This window comes from Daktulosphaira vitifoliae, unplaced genomic scaffold (genome assembly GCF_025091365.1).
Source record: "Daktulosphaira vitifoliae isolate Bord-2020 unplaced genomic scaffold, ASM2509136v1 Scaffold_2, whole genome shotgun sequence".
NCBI lineage: Eukaryota > Metazoa > Arthropoda > Insecta > Hemiptera > Phylloxeridae > Daktulosphaira > Daktulosphaira vitifoliae.
The window spans coordinates 25,062,371-25,079,743 of NW_026099573.1; the positions used below are offsets into that span (position 1 = coordinate 25,062,371).

A 17,373-nucleotide genomic window follows, 5' to 3' on the forward strand; every position below is an offset into this window, starting at 1 on the left:
CTCTTTAGTTATATTTATTTCATAAAAGTAGAGCAACCATTAGAGTATTACTGAAGAAGACAAGTGGCAACCTATTAGAACTTATTGTGGTTTAAATGACTTCATCAAAATTGGCTGAATTAAATCAGTGTACCTTAGCATTAAAATAATGATTTAATTAAAATCAATTTAAGACATTGACTTGATTTCTTTGCAAATGACTATCTTAAATCAATTTTAAATTGAGACAATCTTTTCTGCTTATCATCACACATCATTTTACTAACAACCTTGAAACAATTCTTTTTAAAAACGCAGTACAGAATTTACTGTTTCGTTCTTAAGTAATTTTTTTAAGTCTAGACTACTGATAATACAGTGTTTAAGTAAATATTTTAAATTGAATACATCTCAAATATTTTTAATGGGATTTAATAATAATATATTATGTTATGTAATATTAAAACATACATTATATACTTCAATTATGTTTTAAACTAAACTGAAAAATATTATTTACTTTTCGGTAATATTTTCTATAGTTGTGTACGTGTTGCGTGTCATCTATGACGCAGAAAACTTTTGCAAAATAAAGTATTAATAATAATTACTATTATTATGGACCATCCCATCTAATTAGTTAATTTAATTGTTTTTGCAGTTAAAACAAAAATACGTGGACACTATTTTAAAGTAATAAGTACCATTTCAAATGACTATTTAAAATTATTTTTGTTAATTTTTCGATGCAACTCATCTGTAGATTAAAATATATTTTACAGTACCTAATAATTTATGTTAAATACTTGACTAACATTTGAAGTTTTAAAATCTTTTATTTTACAAAGTGTTATATTTTTTTGTTTATGTGTCAGAAAAATAGTTGTATAAGTGAACACATTATTTTGATAATACCTTAAAATTGATTTCATGTACTTATTCAATTTCTCAAGTGATTTCAAATAGATAGGGTAATGTGTTTATTTTGAGTAATCATTGAAAAGTCCTATAGAGTTTGAAAACATTAAAGTCATTATTTAACTAATCCGACAAATTATCTTTACATGTTTTATAATTTTAAAGATTTCTTAAACCTATTCATGTGTTTTCATTCTTAGGTATATTAATCAACAAAAAATTAAAATAGTAAAAAGTTCGAAATTTAGGCGCTTTATGTAGGCAACAAAAAGTGAATATTGCATAAAATAGTGTAACATATAATTATTATAAAATAAAGTATTAATTTATTTAATTAGTTTAATGAGTTTTTTTACTTTAGTTATTAAATCTTATTTTACAAAACGTTTTTTGTATAAAAAAATCTAGTATAGTAAAACATTGCTTTGGAAAATTATTGGAACATTTTAAATTTACTATTACTCTCATCTAATATTATATAAATGCAACTTTTAGAGACAACTTTTTTTTTTATATAATTTTTATTAAAACAAGAAAATAACGCGATTCCTCGTTCCATGTTTAATATACTTAATAAATATTTGAATATTTTAACGAAGTTATACTACGTCTTGTACACCTGTTTTGTTTGTTTGTAGTTATTTATATGTTTTTTTCTGTTCAGTGAATTTTATCTTAATAACACTAGTTATTTTATTAAGTTTTTAAGTCATAAATGTGTCATATGTATGCTTCCTAACGACAAATTTTCCTCTTTATAATTTAATAAATATATACCACAAGATTTAAAGCACATAAATGTAATAAATTACCTACACGATTTTTCTTTTCTTGAACTACTTTTATATAATATTATAAAATATTTATTTAGACTCTATAAGAATTCAAAAGTTTATTCGTTAAAAGTTATCGTATTATAATACCATGACCTTTAACCATAGTGGTCATTATAATAAACACTAGTATTAAGCAGTAAATTAGGCATACATAACATTTTTTTTTACAAAAGAGACTTTTAGTGTATATAGTAAAAATAGAAAAACACAATTTCCGTTTAATGAGTTTAAAAGACCAATTTTATACTAAATTTAGCTTACTTGTTTTCAAGGTAAATTGATTTCCTATTGTTTATATTAAATTTAAAGTGTTAAAAATATTCAGTTTATGCTAAGACAGTTTTTTGGGGGATTTTAACAATGCTTTTGAATTAACGAAAAAATGTAAAACTTAAAATTAACTATACTTGTTTGATTTTATGATAATCGTTGGTACATTATTTAAGTTAAATTTTTAAAGAATAGTTTACATTTTATTGTATATCTATTAGGTACTCTTGTTCAAGTTACCTTATACGTTAAGTGATCTGATTTTTTCAAACGAATCTTAGCTTCAAACATTTCAAATACAGCCATTATCATCAACAATATTTATTTTAATAGTGTTTACTCATTGCTAAATACTTAGTTAATAATATAATGGAATTTTTACTACATAAATCGACAAACACAATTACATAAAAAACTTAGGTAATAAAAAATATTTATATTTTTACATTAAATATGATATAAATTGAAATTTACAAAACACAGCACAATAATTGTACATTCTTATCAATATAAACAATAAAATAATTGTACATTTAATAATATAATATAATATAATAATAATAATAATAATAATAATTAACCAAAATTGAAGTAGTAAATTGTTATAGCATGTATAGTTACAGTATTTTATGTATCAATATGATGTTTGTAATTCTTTTTTTTTTTTATTAACATTGTAATGAATGTGTAGATATATGTTGATATCACGAAATTATGCGTCACTGTAATAGTTTGACTAGAAATTCGACAGAACCAAAGGTGCACCATTAACAAGATTGGCAGGAATTTTGTTTCTTCGGAATGTTTTGATTATCACGAAATAAAACTAAAAAGAAAAACATTTATTAACATAAAAAGTACTAAGTATTAATGGTAAATAAATTGCTATTTTAACTATTTATAAGGCTTTATGTATTTGTTATGATTTTTTAAATTTTGTTAATAATACTTTTTCATTAAAATTATATAAATATAGTTTTTGTAGTTTCAAGTAATTTTTTTTTTTGCAATTGAAATATTATATTGACATTTACGATCATTTTGTTATATGGAAGTTAACATTTCTGTAAAATCAATCTAAATTGTACCCTTTTAGATAGAATAGGTTAGTGATGGTAAAAAATAATTTCTATGTCGGAATAGCATGAATGAAAAAACACTATCTATTTCAAAAAAAGAAATAAACATTTTTTTTCAACCTAGTAGGTTGTTAAACGGCCAACTACTATACTGTGGCGTCATAATAAAAACAAAATTTGTGGCAATGAACTAAGATTGAGCAATTTTATTTATACAAATTTTGGCATGTTTGAATGTTGTTAAATTAAACGTTGGATTGAAAACAAATTGAAATGCAGTTGTAAAATCAAGAGATATGATGAAAAATGTTGTGAACAACTCCTTTAATGTAATCTTTCTTTGTGTAATCACAATGGTTACAGTAAGACTTGTTCTCAATAAATAATAATAGTAAAATGTATAAAAATTTCAACAGGTGCAGTATGACTGTATACCATTTAACCCTATGGTCTAACAGGTCGACCTATATTCGCAACGTAAATCCCTTGCGTGTGACGACAACATTACTATTATTACTGATTAAGTATATTTTTGAAGTGATCCAAAAAGATATGAACGTTTTTGCTTACTCATTCTGACCACGACCGCCAAGTTATACCCCAAAGACGTAAAATTTAAAACGTTGCAACATTTGTCAATTGCAATAAGAGTGTTGTTTTGAGTGAATTTAAAATCACTACCAAAATGAAAATTAATAATTTTGAATTGTTTTTTTTATTATTTACACAATCACTAATCTTATTACAATCTATTTTTGTACAAATTGTTTTTATAAAACGTGTACTTACTCAAAGAACATGTTTGCCATAGATGTTTTTTACGACGCTTTTACCACTTGTATGCGTTTGATTTCTTTTTTTAGCTGAACATAAGTCACCTCCAGTTTTCGTTTTTGAGCGGATATTTCAATTTCGGCCACCTTCTTCTTGAATCGGCTGTTACGAGCTGCCTCGTTGTTCTTTTGTCTCATTTGATAGTAGTAGTCAGTAGTCTTAGATGTGCAGCTAGACGACATCATTTTTAAACAGCTAAAAAAAAATTCACTATTTTAATTGAATGAATATTTTATCACTGAATATTCGTCAATCGGTATTTTTAGTGACACTGTTGTTGTCATGTGTAAGTTCCAATCACGAATAAATCCTTAGACTTTTTAACTAGACGTCCTGCATGGCCTAGCGCTGTGCTGATTGACATGTCCCATATCAAAAATCACCATTAAAAACCCATTAGCGCCAGGGTTAGGTAAAAGGAGGGCCTAACCCCATTAAAATGCCATTTATAGGAATTCATAGACACGGGCACATGTCATACTATTCTTTCCTTCCTTCCTATTGTACACACTCGTATTGATATTTATGTGTTTGTCTGTAACACAATATCTTAAACCGCTTTGTAATAGACTATACGTAACGCGATCATTATTTGAGCGAATTTCATTTTCGTGTAACGCGACGAGTACTTCGAAAAGTCTTCATTTCAAAAATATTTGTTCGATTATACGTCCCATGTAAATAAACCTTTATATTTTTTAGTTATGAATATTTTAACTAGATATAAACTATTATCGCTAGTGAGAAACGCTCGTTAAGCGTTTAATTAAGATCCAAGGGAATAAAACTGCCACAATATTATTATTACAGAACATATTAACGCCAGTCAAATGCTACCGAACTCCGTTGGATTAAAAAAAATTCTATTGTTAGTGAAAGCTACTTAGACAAAACATACGCGTTACTCGTTATTTGTTAAACACGAAAAAAATTATTTAATAATATACTAAGAATTTTTTTTCTTCAAACACCGGCAACATTTTTCTGTGTAGATATAAACAGACTATTATTTAATAAATTACGTTTTAAAAATACAAATACATAAGGTGAGAGGTGAGAGCAATGCTCGTGTTGTTTTGGTTAGTTGTTCGAGTGGTATATGATTTACTTAATTAAACGTTAAATAAACGACACAGATTCGCGTAAAAAAAGTCACATTACAATGTGATATAAATGCATTAAATTTTCGTTGAACTTATTGGCGATTGTCGAATTAATTCACTACAACGTAAAAATGAATAAATCATATATTTTTTTTTTCAAATTACATATAATTCAATTACAAATTCATTAAATAAAATTTAAAAGCCAGAAAATGTGTGGACATATTATTTCTATAAACATTTAGTAACCAGAAAATAAAGTAATGCTATTCTACAACACGAAAACTTTTATTACTTTATTGGTTCTGTGAATGTTAGACTAAAAGTAAACAATGGCGTAAAAAGATAATAGACTTGACTTACCTTAGGAACTTGAAGATGCGAATGAGTGAAGCCCAAAGGAGTGTGCTGTGTAAATGTTGTAGTTTTAGACAGGAGCGAGTTCCTCTTTTGAGCAGGTCGCGATTTCGGCAATAAACTGTCAATGATCGGTTGATGCTCTGTGACTTATATATAGGCTACCAAGTACCCGTACAACACGGTGTGGTCATCATCCCTTCCCGATCGCTCCACCCTTTCCGATGACACCGGCTAAAGTCACGCCCCGTTTATTTGCGGAAACCCTTAGGTACGTTCATTCAACGCAGCCGATTAAAAACCCGCGGGGGTATTGAACATCAGGTTAAGTTTTGCAAAAGAAAGAGTAGTGTAAGAAAATATCGGAGACCCGAATTTCAGTTAACTCGTATGTTGATAATTATGACGAATAACTCAAATGACTAATGTTTATAATGTCATCATCATATATTTTAGTGTATTGGATCAGTTAAATCCAATACTTAACACATTACTGTAGACATAAGCTGTTTTTCTATTTAAAGAAGTTTGTCAAAAATCTGATGTTAATGACTTTCTCTATGAGGGACATTTAATTATAACTCGATCAGATCGGATCCAAAACAACTTGGCCGGTATCTATTTATTAATTATAATATTATTATACATAATTGTTATGCCGCAATCATGGAGGAGATATGGGTATCACATAATTATACCAGGAATATACAATGTTTAAGACGAAACTCTAATTAAGCTATTGACTCTTTGTAATACATAGCGGTAGACAATTGTTTTAACTTTTTAATTAAGAGTACGCTCATATTTTTCAGTTATAGAAAGAGAATATATAAAATTCAAAAGTTGTTTCCTTTGACGTCACTGACGACTTCTACGAATGATACTCTGAAGGTACGCTTGTAAAAGAAGTATATAGAAGTAAAAGAAATATATCACTTAAAAATATTTTAAAAATATAGCTGAACATTTTTTTCTTAGTCAAACAATGTTTTCTAATTGACAAAAATATTGTTAAAAAAAGAATAATTTATTACATGAAAAAGTGTTATGTTATATTCACAAAATCGATATGTTAAACACATTTTTTCGACTGAATACTTAATCAAAAAACTTCACCAAATTAGTTTTATATATGTTGACACTTTTTTTTAATTTTATTTATAAATAATATAATTATAACAATCGTCATTATGAGTACAGATATTATTAGCGTAACTATATAAAAGTAAAGACAGGATTAAGGGGCCATGCCGTCAAATTTATTGATTTCATCTCTCCTACACCGAATAGTCGTCACAGGGTCCTCTAAAAGTATTTTCCTGCAGATCTTAAAAATTGTAGTCGTTTATATAACAAGTAATAGTTATAATCATGAAATACAAATAATTCAGTTCATTATAAAGTTATTGTATACAGATTATACTTTTTCACAACTAACTTTGACGTGATGCCAGTGGTGTTTTGAAGGGTAATGTAAATTCGTAGTATATATCTAGTTTCGATTTTGAAAATTAACGTAGAGCATGTTGAAATACTTTAGCCAAGCATATATATGTTCTTATAGTTTTGTATATATTTAGGTTAAAAGAATATTTACAACCCACTAAATTTCAATACGTAAATAGTTTTGTATTTTTTATAAAACTATCCCCACTTCAAAACAATGAAGTAATATATTTGTATAAAGTGATCAGTTTATCATAAACCACTTGATTACTAGCAAAATAAATACACATTGGAAAAAAATTTTGATTTCTTTTAGTTGCATACATTTTTTTATTTATTATCTATTAATTACTTTTTAAGATAGGAGTGTAAACTTTATTTTTTCAAATTATAACATTTATATTTAACTAGCTTATAAAATAGAAAATGATCTAATTAAGAAAATGACCAGTCGATAACAACTTTTCAACCAGTACTTTGGAAGTTATTAACAATTTAAAATAATGACTACACCCAAAGAAAAACCTCAATCAAAATTGAAAGAGAAATTTTATCAAGGGTTTATGATAATGTTTTATTAATACGAACAAAATAACTATTCTTATAAATAATTATTGTTCAAGACAAGAAAAAAAAATATCATATTGATAAATATATCATTGATTCAATAGTAATGATATATTTATCAAATTGAACAATGAATTTATTATATAGATCGAGGTTTTTCTCTGGGTGTAGAGATGAGGAGTAGATGCTGCTATTTTTATCACTAGAAAAATCCTTGTCACACTCTTCGTCCTGCGTAGGTATAAAAATAAGAATAACTTCCAAAGTACTTGTCCGGTCCAAAGGTTGTTATCGACCAGTGACTTTCTTAATTAGTTTATTTTTTATGTTTGAGCTAGTTATATATATATATGTCACCGTTAAAAATAAATTAAGCTGGCACCCCTTTAAGTTATAAATAATGATTCTAAAAAATAATTATTAGCTGATAAATTAAGAGATGTATACAACTAATAGAAATCGAAAAAAAATTTCAATATTATATTTATTTCAAGAGTAAACGAGTGGTTTATAATAAACCGATCACTCTTTTAAGTAAAAATAATGTATAAACTTGCCAAACATTGTATTTTTATTGAATTTTCGAATAATTAAAAATTATTTAATAATAATGATAATAATAATAATTTTTAAAATTCTGTTTGCATTACAGAATTAATACTACTGGGAAAATATATTTTATGATTTAATGTATATAGTAAAATAAATATTTTTGCGGCTCATATCTAAAAGCTAATATGTACTAAAAATGGTTTTTTTAGACTATAATTTGTAGAAATGATTTAAGAAGCAAAATGTATAATGTAGAAGATGGCGTCAAAATTTAATTTAAGAGTTTTAAACATATTTTTTCTCAAACAAGTCACACAATCAGTTACAAGTGACTTACTGAAAAGTGTAAATATCAACTTGCGAGTAACTAAAACTTGAATAGACGTACCAATTATTATAATTTTTCAAATGTTGGTTATTTTCTATAAATCACATTTTTTTGCATCATTAAAACGCGTAATACTTAAATTAATATCACATTTTTTTCATTAAGTCGCGTTCATAGTGTTTCATATTACGAGGAAAAGAAGGCATCATTTTGCCCATTTTTCTGCTACTTTAGCTAGTTAAATTCAAGTTAGACCTTGGGACATCGACCCCCTTGAACCCGAGACTCATTCCGCTATAAAATGTATTGTTATTAATTTATTTATTACGAGTCTTATAGTTTTCAAAAGACTTGTCATGTTAATAAAAATAAAACTAGAACCTAAACACATTAAGTTAACCAAACGGTTAACATTTTTATACTATTTACTCAATAAATGCGTTTATAATGATCTATCCCTTTTGATTCGACCCTAATCGTGTTATAAAAAACTTACCTGGGGTCCAATGGGCTCCTGTCGAGTACAAGGTATTAACCTATACAATGTATATAATGAATCTATTGGTCTTAGGTAAGCAATGAGGTTAACTTAACTGGCCCACGAATAGTTAACATTATATTCGCTTAAGATTTTCAATACAAGTTATGCGATTGTAAAGCAAATGAGACAAATACACATTTAGCAGAGTACACTGTTGAAAATACTGCGAGTACCCTTAGCAAAGAATTAAAAAGTCATTAAAACATCATTGCCAGGAATATAGTTAACTTTTTCATGAAGAATATTTTTAGGTAAAATATCATTTATGTACGAGCATTAAAAATTGTTAGTGTCGAAAATCAATTACAGGATCGGCTTAGACTATGTCGTCTTTAGGGCTGGCGGCTAACTTAGAATACCTGCCGCCGCCGCGAGTGAATAGTTATTTTTTTATCATTACCTTAATTTGTGTATGCGGTTTTTATACGGATAATAAATGCTGTATTCAACATGTGTTCATACGTTTTTCGGGCCTTCGCCAGGTTTTTATTATTTTTGCGTACTGACGGCACTCAACCCGTTTTTCAAAACAAAACAAGATACAACAATATATACTTATATACGTGTATGCAACGCGCCATACGAGCGCTACGGCCACCGGGGTCGAATCGAGGACATGCAAACTTCCTATTCGCATATACACGAAGACCCCACCTGTCAGCTGCGCTTGTGCGGGGGTGCAGACGCGGTAACAGCTTCCTCCTTCACCAATGCACCGTTAGTGGGTTAGTAGTGCGGCCTCCAAATAGCGGCTCTTTGGGGGGTGACCTTTCAACAAGCGACCGTAAACATCAAACATAATATTGTGCAGCTGCAAAACGCACGTTGCGCCCGCGCAGTTACACAATACACGCACGCGTTCGAAAACTGCACAGGCTGCAAAAAGGGTTTGCAAATAGCGTCTAAAAACGGGTTGTGTTTTGTTTGAATAGCGAAAATTCGTCGAAATACCGTACAAGTAGATCGAGGGCCCCCCCAACACCGTTACGGTCCAGGTACCCGTTGTGATATCTCAATGTAGGTTAGATCTAATGTTACACGCAAATCATCATCATTGTGTGCATAATAATGTGCGAAACCGGTAAAATTTGGAAAACACCATGTTTCAATTATTATAATCTTAAACGCCCATCGATCCAGTTTACAATGAGTCCGAAAGGCTTTGTACTTCGCTTCTCCTTAAATTACTAAATGTATAATGCTATATCTGTATTAACCACAATAAGCAACAGGCAAGTGTTTTAAAACTGTACAATAATAACAGTTTTTTTTAGAAAATAAATGACATTTTCAAACACAATGTAAATAAAATATGAATTTAAATTATTCACCTATAAGGAAGTGGAATTATTTGCAATTATTTTAATTGCGAAGGGATTTATTCCTCATTACTACCACATACTTAATATTTATATTAATCAATAAAAATTTATATTAATATAACCATATTTTTATGTTAAGACGCGCATAAAATTTCTGTCAAGAGTCAACTGCAAGTAAATTTATGATTTTAATAGTTATTGTCAAGCACCCGTTGAAAAAATGTATAATTCAACTGATTGATTAAATTCGAATCCGTCAGTAACAAAAATCGAGTTTCAATGATTATTTTAATTAGTCCATAAAAATTTTACACAAAAAAAATTAAAATATATATTCAACAAATTCTTTAATCTACTGCGTAGGTATTCAATATTTTATTTTAATAAATAGAAATTAAACCTGCGTTTATAATAGACTTTATTATTAATTCCGATGATAATATAATGTTAATAGCTTCTGAAAATAAAGGAAAATCATATTTGTCCACATTAACTGCGTTCTTCCGGTGTCTTGTGTTTAAATAGACATGCGAAATCCGGTCATCGTGGAAACGTTGATCTAACTAGTGATAGTAAATTTCCGGGAAAACGGGATCATTCCGTCACAGGAGAACAACAGTTGGCATAAACTGCGTAAATAGAGTAATTCTAAAGACATACGACGGAACGAAGAAAAATATAACTACACTAAAACTATTGAATAGTCTCGAATACATATAAAAGTATAGTATATGTATTTATAGGAAAGTAAATTGTCGCCAAGAATACTTCTCAGTAGGTTTTTAATAATTAAATAGTGTTAGATTCTATACACTTATTAGGTTTGCTTTTGGTATCGATGTCACAATATGATTTTGGTCGTATACGCTTAAAACTGCATATGTAAACATAAATAATTCTATGCAAGTATTAATATTTATAAAAAAATTCTAAGAACAAAACTAGTGTTTTTTTAACACGCCGATAAAGGAGTAAAAAACAAAAATCCAGTTAATAACGTTTTGTTTTTTCAGGGTAAGACTCAAAATTCGATTGATAAAGAGTTTCAAATAAAGCATGTTTGCTGATTCCTCTTTAGATGTCAAAATAACATGATTATTTCTTAAAGTGGGACATAATACGTATTGAAGTATAGCGGTAGTCCTCCGATGGCCGATGCTCAATGAAGACCGCCATACGAAGGGGTATTGCGGAATCAAGAAATAATCGAAACCGGATGTGTGTGGCCACTGGTTTTATAACCTGTAGAAAAAAAAATAGCACGTTTACTGGATTATTATCATGCACCACCCAGAAATCACAGAAGAAGGTATACTGAAAAGAATACGATGGGCTTCAGGAAAAAAAGGAATAAAATGTGTAGAAAAAAGATCCGTTTACCCGTTGTATTATGTTCATTTTAACAACGGTGACAATATTAACACGTGTTAACCGGTTGGAGAATAGCAATAATAGCGTTAATTATCATTTCAAAAAACCAATAAAATTCTCACACCACAAATATAAACGTAATTTTATAGAATTTTATGAGCAATTAAAAAAGGTGTTTGAGGAAAAATCAAGAAATAAATTTAGACCAAGTTGTTACTTGTCAGTGACGTATTTAGGGTTCGCTCGGGTGAGTGACTACATAAGAAAAATTGTTTACTTCATCTTCCAAACAAATAAATTTATCTTCGCCATTATTATTGCCATAAGGGGTAGGACATCCGACTCCAATTAAATTACGCCAGTGTCACTTGTAACGAACATTAGAACTGCAACGGACTAAAATATTCGATAATTTCCCCAACAACATTTATTTGTTCAAAAATTTAGCAAATACAATGATTACATTATTGAAATTATAAATCAGCTAATAAAGTTTAGTAATCGCTTCTGTAAGTGTAAGAAAACATTATTTTTTATCGAATAAAGGTATTAAAATTTATAATAATTCTTCACTGTGACTAATTTTAAGACTTCAAATTGTATATATATATACATAGATTAATTTACCATATATATTACCCCCAATTTATTTGTTGAGTAATGATTTATTCATAAAAATGTATAAATTAAAATTTAATTAATTTTTATAAACCATCGTAAATGTAAAGTTTATTGTAAGAAAAAAATATTACTAATGTTTAGGAATTACTACTGAAAGTTAAATAGAAACGTACTATTATCTGTTTACTATTAAATGAAAAATGATTTCAATAAAATTTTAACAGGTCAACAAGCAGTTTTGCGTTATTACTTTTTGAGATAATGTAATTTTTAGTAATAGACGAGAGAATTATACAACATTGACGATTCTTATCTGTGAGTCATTGCAAAAATAGAGCGTCGCTAAACACTATCACGCTCCTTACATTTTCTAACTCATCAAATGCTAATATCTCAAAAAATAAATACGTTAAACAGGTTATCAACCAGTCAACATATTTTTACACCATTCAATAATAAAAAATAATATTAAGTTGCCATTCAACTTCCGAAAGTTAACCCTAAAATCTACCCTTACACTATTATGAATAAAAGTTAGAACACAAGTCTTGCAAATCAATTTTAATATTTTTTAGAGTTCTTTAAAATATTTTAGTTTCATAAGGATTAATATTAATGTAGATTCAAAAATTCAATTTCTTCATTATATAATTTGTTTGCTATCATTGAAAAAAGGAAGTGTTGATTTTGAAATATTTATTTTTTGGTATAAACCAATTTTATATAAAAATTGACTGGCTTACATTTTTTCTCATATTATACACAACAACGAGCATAGTTTTATAGTTTCATTTTAAACTACTAAAAAAAATTAATAAAATGAAAAATAAATATAGTAGATTGAATTTTTTTTTATATATAGAATAATTTTTTAATAATATCTTTAAATATATAAAACAATATATTTTTTCTTTTCAGAAGTAAATAGTCACTTCGATCTATAATTTCCAGAAAACAATTTGGTCCGATCTCCCCTCTTTTCATTTTAAAATTCTTTCAACTTTAGTGTTCTAAATAGATACTTTTAACTAACTTACATGCTATAAAATGATTTATCTAAGAAATAAACTGGTCGATAGCAACTTCTGGACTAGTGTTTTAAAAGATATTATCATTTTTTTATATAGACGGCAGGAGTATTTTACTTAATAAGAGGGTTTCTTAATATCTAGATATAATAATAAACACCTCTAGTAGTTATATTAACGAGTTAATATTTTACAAACAAAATCCAAAGATTTCATTAACTTAACTATGAACTTAATCTATTTAAAAAAAGTAAGGCATTAATTCTATTTTTAATTTTTTTTCAATAAAATTAATTTTTAAAAAGTTAAAAAAGTAAGTAAGTTAATAAAGTCATCAACTTGTCCAATGTTTATAAACATTTTTATACGTAGACGAGATGAGGAGTGATGCCGAAATATGTCGAGTGATACAAATAGCAGCACCTAAACAATACTTCCAGCTATTAATCTAAATTTTTAAAAACTTTTGAAATACTGACCTAGAATTTATTATTGATTAGTCATTTTCTTAATTAGATTATTTTATAAGCTAGTTAAATATGTATATTGTCAATGAAAAAAATTGAGTTGACACCCTTATAAAATATTAGGAATGAACATACAAAATATTTTATAGAAAATAAATAGAGATACATATGTATCATATAACAAAATCTAAAAGAAAAAAAGCACAAACATATTATTATTTATTAAAAAATTAAAATGGTTAGTTTAAAAAGTATCACCATTTATATTGATGACACAATTAAAGATCACCAATTTTGCTGTCAAATAATTATGTAAAACTTGAATCTATCATTTGTATCTTTTTTTGATTTTACTTTTATGCCCTGTTTTAGGTAATCGATTAACTATTTTTAAATGGTCATTTAAAATTAAGAAAACAGAATATTATAATATTCTTTGTTACCAAAAAAAAAAAAAAAAAAACGATGACATGCAAAATGATTATTAAATCAGCAATATTCGTAGTCACAACCTGTTTGTTTTAATCATAAGTGAGTGATGAGAAAAACATTAGCCGTATCTAAATGTTATTTTTTTTTACCATTGTAAAAAATTGTTATTACTAAACAATTTTAGGTCTTTGCTCTTCGATTTATTGTTTTTATTTTACACTTTGAGAATACCTAAAGTAACATTCAATTATATGTAGCAATAATGGTCAGGGTCAAACACGTGTCTCATCTTTTTTGTGTTACATGCATAGGCGTAGGAAAATAAAATTTTTTGGTATGACTAAATTAAATTTTTCTCCCTCCATAAAATAATTTTTATATAACAATGCATATGATTTTCTAAATTTCTTTGGGGCTTAATTATAAACTTGAGAAGAGCTAAGTCTACTAGCCCCCCATCCTACACCAATTGTTACATGATTTTGTGTAACTTCAAATAAATATTTAAAATATTATACTAAAACTGTAAAATTTAGTTGAAATTTAAATTTTATTTTAAAATTAAGTATATATTTTGTAACATCAGTCATAATGACTATAACACCCGATAGTCATTTTTTAAGTAAAATTTGTAAAAAATGCAAAAAGTAGAACAGTTTTTGAATTATTACGATATTATTGTTTTTTGTGTACCAAAAAGAAGTATTTCTTTTATTTTGTAAATACCCTTAGTTGAATTCATATTTTTTTTTAATTTTTAAATTTTTATTATTTTATTTTTTATTTTTTAATTTTTAGCTTCGTTACAAAGCTGAAAAGGTGTACATTTTGTTTTAATTTTTTCGCCAATCCTCTATACTAACCGTATGAAATTACTTCAACTTTATTTATGACTATTGTGTTTTTACATGTATAATATTAAATTATAANTAATTATGGGTTTTGTATTTTATTTTAATAGAAGTTGATGTTGCTTTTGCAATTATCCATCAATTTTTTAAAATTAAACACTATCTACAGATTTGCATCGAAGCGTTTCTTATGATAGTGATTTTAATCACTGTCAGATTAAATCTATTTATTCGTGATAATGACCTTTTTTTACTCATTCAAGTTTTCAAAATGTTATGAGCAAAGAAAAGAAATTTCTCTTCCTTTTAGATTGTTTTTTTTATTTTTTATTTTTTAATTTTTAGCTTCGTTACAAAGCTGAAAAGGTGTACATTTTGTTTTAATTTTTTCGCCAATCCTCTATACTAACCGTATGAAATTACTTCAACTTTATTTATGACTATTGTGTTTTTACATGTATAATATTAAATTATAATCTTTGCGGTGCCGGCGCAATGAACGTGGACTTAGTATATATTTATATGTCTTTGAATTTATCACGATGATCGAATTCTCGATCATCTTACGTAAAAGTAAAGGTGATTTAGTAGTTCTTAATCTATAAATGGACCTGTATTTATAATTGAAAAATGAATTAAAAACTATTTTGTAATGGGAAATTTCATATAATATTTTGATAAATTATCATTTAAAAAAAATTTGTCTGCAATTATTGGTGTAGAAAGTATTTACGACCACGACAATAAAGTGTTGAACAAGAAAGATTTTCGCAGAAAAAGTGAAGGTTATAAACGTCGTATCGTGTTTTCCCTTATTAACGCCCAATGGTCACGGTCATAGGAGTGGTCCGAAGCGGCGGATGGTCATATTATCTTCGGGGCACGTGTTGGACCCTAAGCCGGTCGGCGGCACGAACACCCTTTCGGTCGGATACAAAAGGCTATGCCGCCACCACTGCTCTTTTCCTCCTTCTAATGGACCACTGTGTGTGTGTTTACCCTTTTCATGTAAGCTGTAGCCATCTGCCCCATAAACTCAAAAACGGAAAGAATGACAACCACTGCAGTCGAGGGAGATATCTTCATTCTTCGTGTTATGCGGCAAGTGGACAAACACACGGCACGTATGCGCTATTATAATATTATGGTCCACCAACAATTATAATAAATATAGGTTTTGTGACCGTAGGTCACACTCCCACCGGTTATTTCATCACTTTAATTAATAGTTAATGGAACATCATTTCAGCGATTAAGTTTATGTATCCTTTTAAGTGTGTATTTCTATATAAAATTACTCGTCATGCAAATACATGACATGTTCAGAGGAAGTTCAACCTAATTGCAATAGACTTTTTAAAAATTAGCGATTTGTTAAATCAATATAATCGTCTATTTATAGCTATTAGTTTTATATTGGACTGTAGATTGATAATTTAAAAATTAATTAAATATATAAGATATATAAGATTGGTTTTGGACATAATTAGTAATCACTTCTTTGCAAAATATTAGAGCAAAAATCAGTCCAAAAAATTATTGTCTGACTGATACTTACAATATATTTAATGTCGATTGAAAATTGATAAGATAAAAGAAGATATAATAGAAACCATAATTAGGAAGATATTAAAAAAATATTGGTATAATGTTATAATAAGATTATAGTTAAATAAAATTCATCGGGTAATTGAGCACTGGCTTAATATATTGTAGATAGTATTACAGTTAGTGTCAGTTTCATAGACATGCCAGTACCGGCTCTTAGACTTTAAGTTCAATTTTTACATAATATCAATAAAATTAAAGTGAAAAAACATTAAATACAACATAAACACCTATCTGAGAAACAATTCAAATAAAAAAATTATAAAAATCGAGTTTTCAAGTGTAATGTATTCTTTTTAGTTCAAAAGACTTATTTAGATGCTTTGTTTTTAATTTTTAAAAAATGTTTAAAAGCTCAATAAGTTCAAAAATGTTTAAATCTGTTCAAAACATTCTTGATGAATACGTTTACATAAGAATAAACGTGTATTTAGTGTCTTATGAAGATTCTAAGTGTAACGTTACTGTGTTAATTCGTGTTTTTATACATCGTAAAAAGTCATGTGTTGTAAAAATGATGTAAATCCAAAGTTTTCACACGCATCTCTTTAAGTTAAAATAAGGTAATTTTTTTTCTATTTAATTTGTGCATTTTATTAAATACATTCCTTTAATCGTTTCAGTTTTAACGCAGCGCATCAATGGTAGATTCTACAAGTTTAATATTTTGTACGTGGTTTCTTAAAAAAAAAGTTCAACCAATAAAGCTCAATCTAAAACGTGTTGGAATTTGGTGTTCTTGTATCGAAGTTCAATTTTTTGTTGTCGATCTGTTCGGTTTTTCCATTATCTTCTGTATAATTATTAGGTTTTTTTATTAATGGGAAATTAAATATAAAATTTAACTAAACATAGTATTTAAA

The 17,373-nt window shown here is 27.5% G+C and overlaps 2 long non-coding RNA genes across 3 annotated transcripts; one reads left to right on the plus strand and one right to left on the minus strand.

The window, feature by feature from the left end:
• Nucleotides 1-1,716: 1,716 nt before the first annotated feature.
• Nucleotides 1,717-12,071, plus strand: LOC126897693 (uncharacterized). 2 transcript variants are annotated; one of them, XR_007702168.1, is made up of 6 exons: nt 1,717-2,423; nt 2,695-2,876; nt 6,189-6,267; nt 8,042-8,079; nt 8,151-8,286; nt 8,841-9,330. It is a non-coding gene; the product is annotated as an uncharacterized LOC126897693 (long non-coding RNA). The 2 variants fall into 2 exon arrangements; XR_007702169.1 differs by lacking the exons at nt 6,189-6,267; nt 8,042-8,079; nt 8,151-8,286; nt 8,841-9,330 and adding an exon at nt 11,146-12,071 and having other exon boundaries at nt 1,781-2,423.
• LOC126897691 (uncharacterized) lies at nt 2,681-5,690 on the minus strand. The gene is made up of 3 exons (XR_007702167.1): nt 5,383-5,690; nt 3,872-4,111; nt 2,681-2,829 (listed from the first exon to the last, which is right to left on the minus strand). It is a non-coding gene; the product is annotated as an uncharacterized LOC126897691 (long non-coding RNA).
• Nucleotides 12,072-17,373: the final 5,302 nt, after the last annotated feature.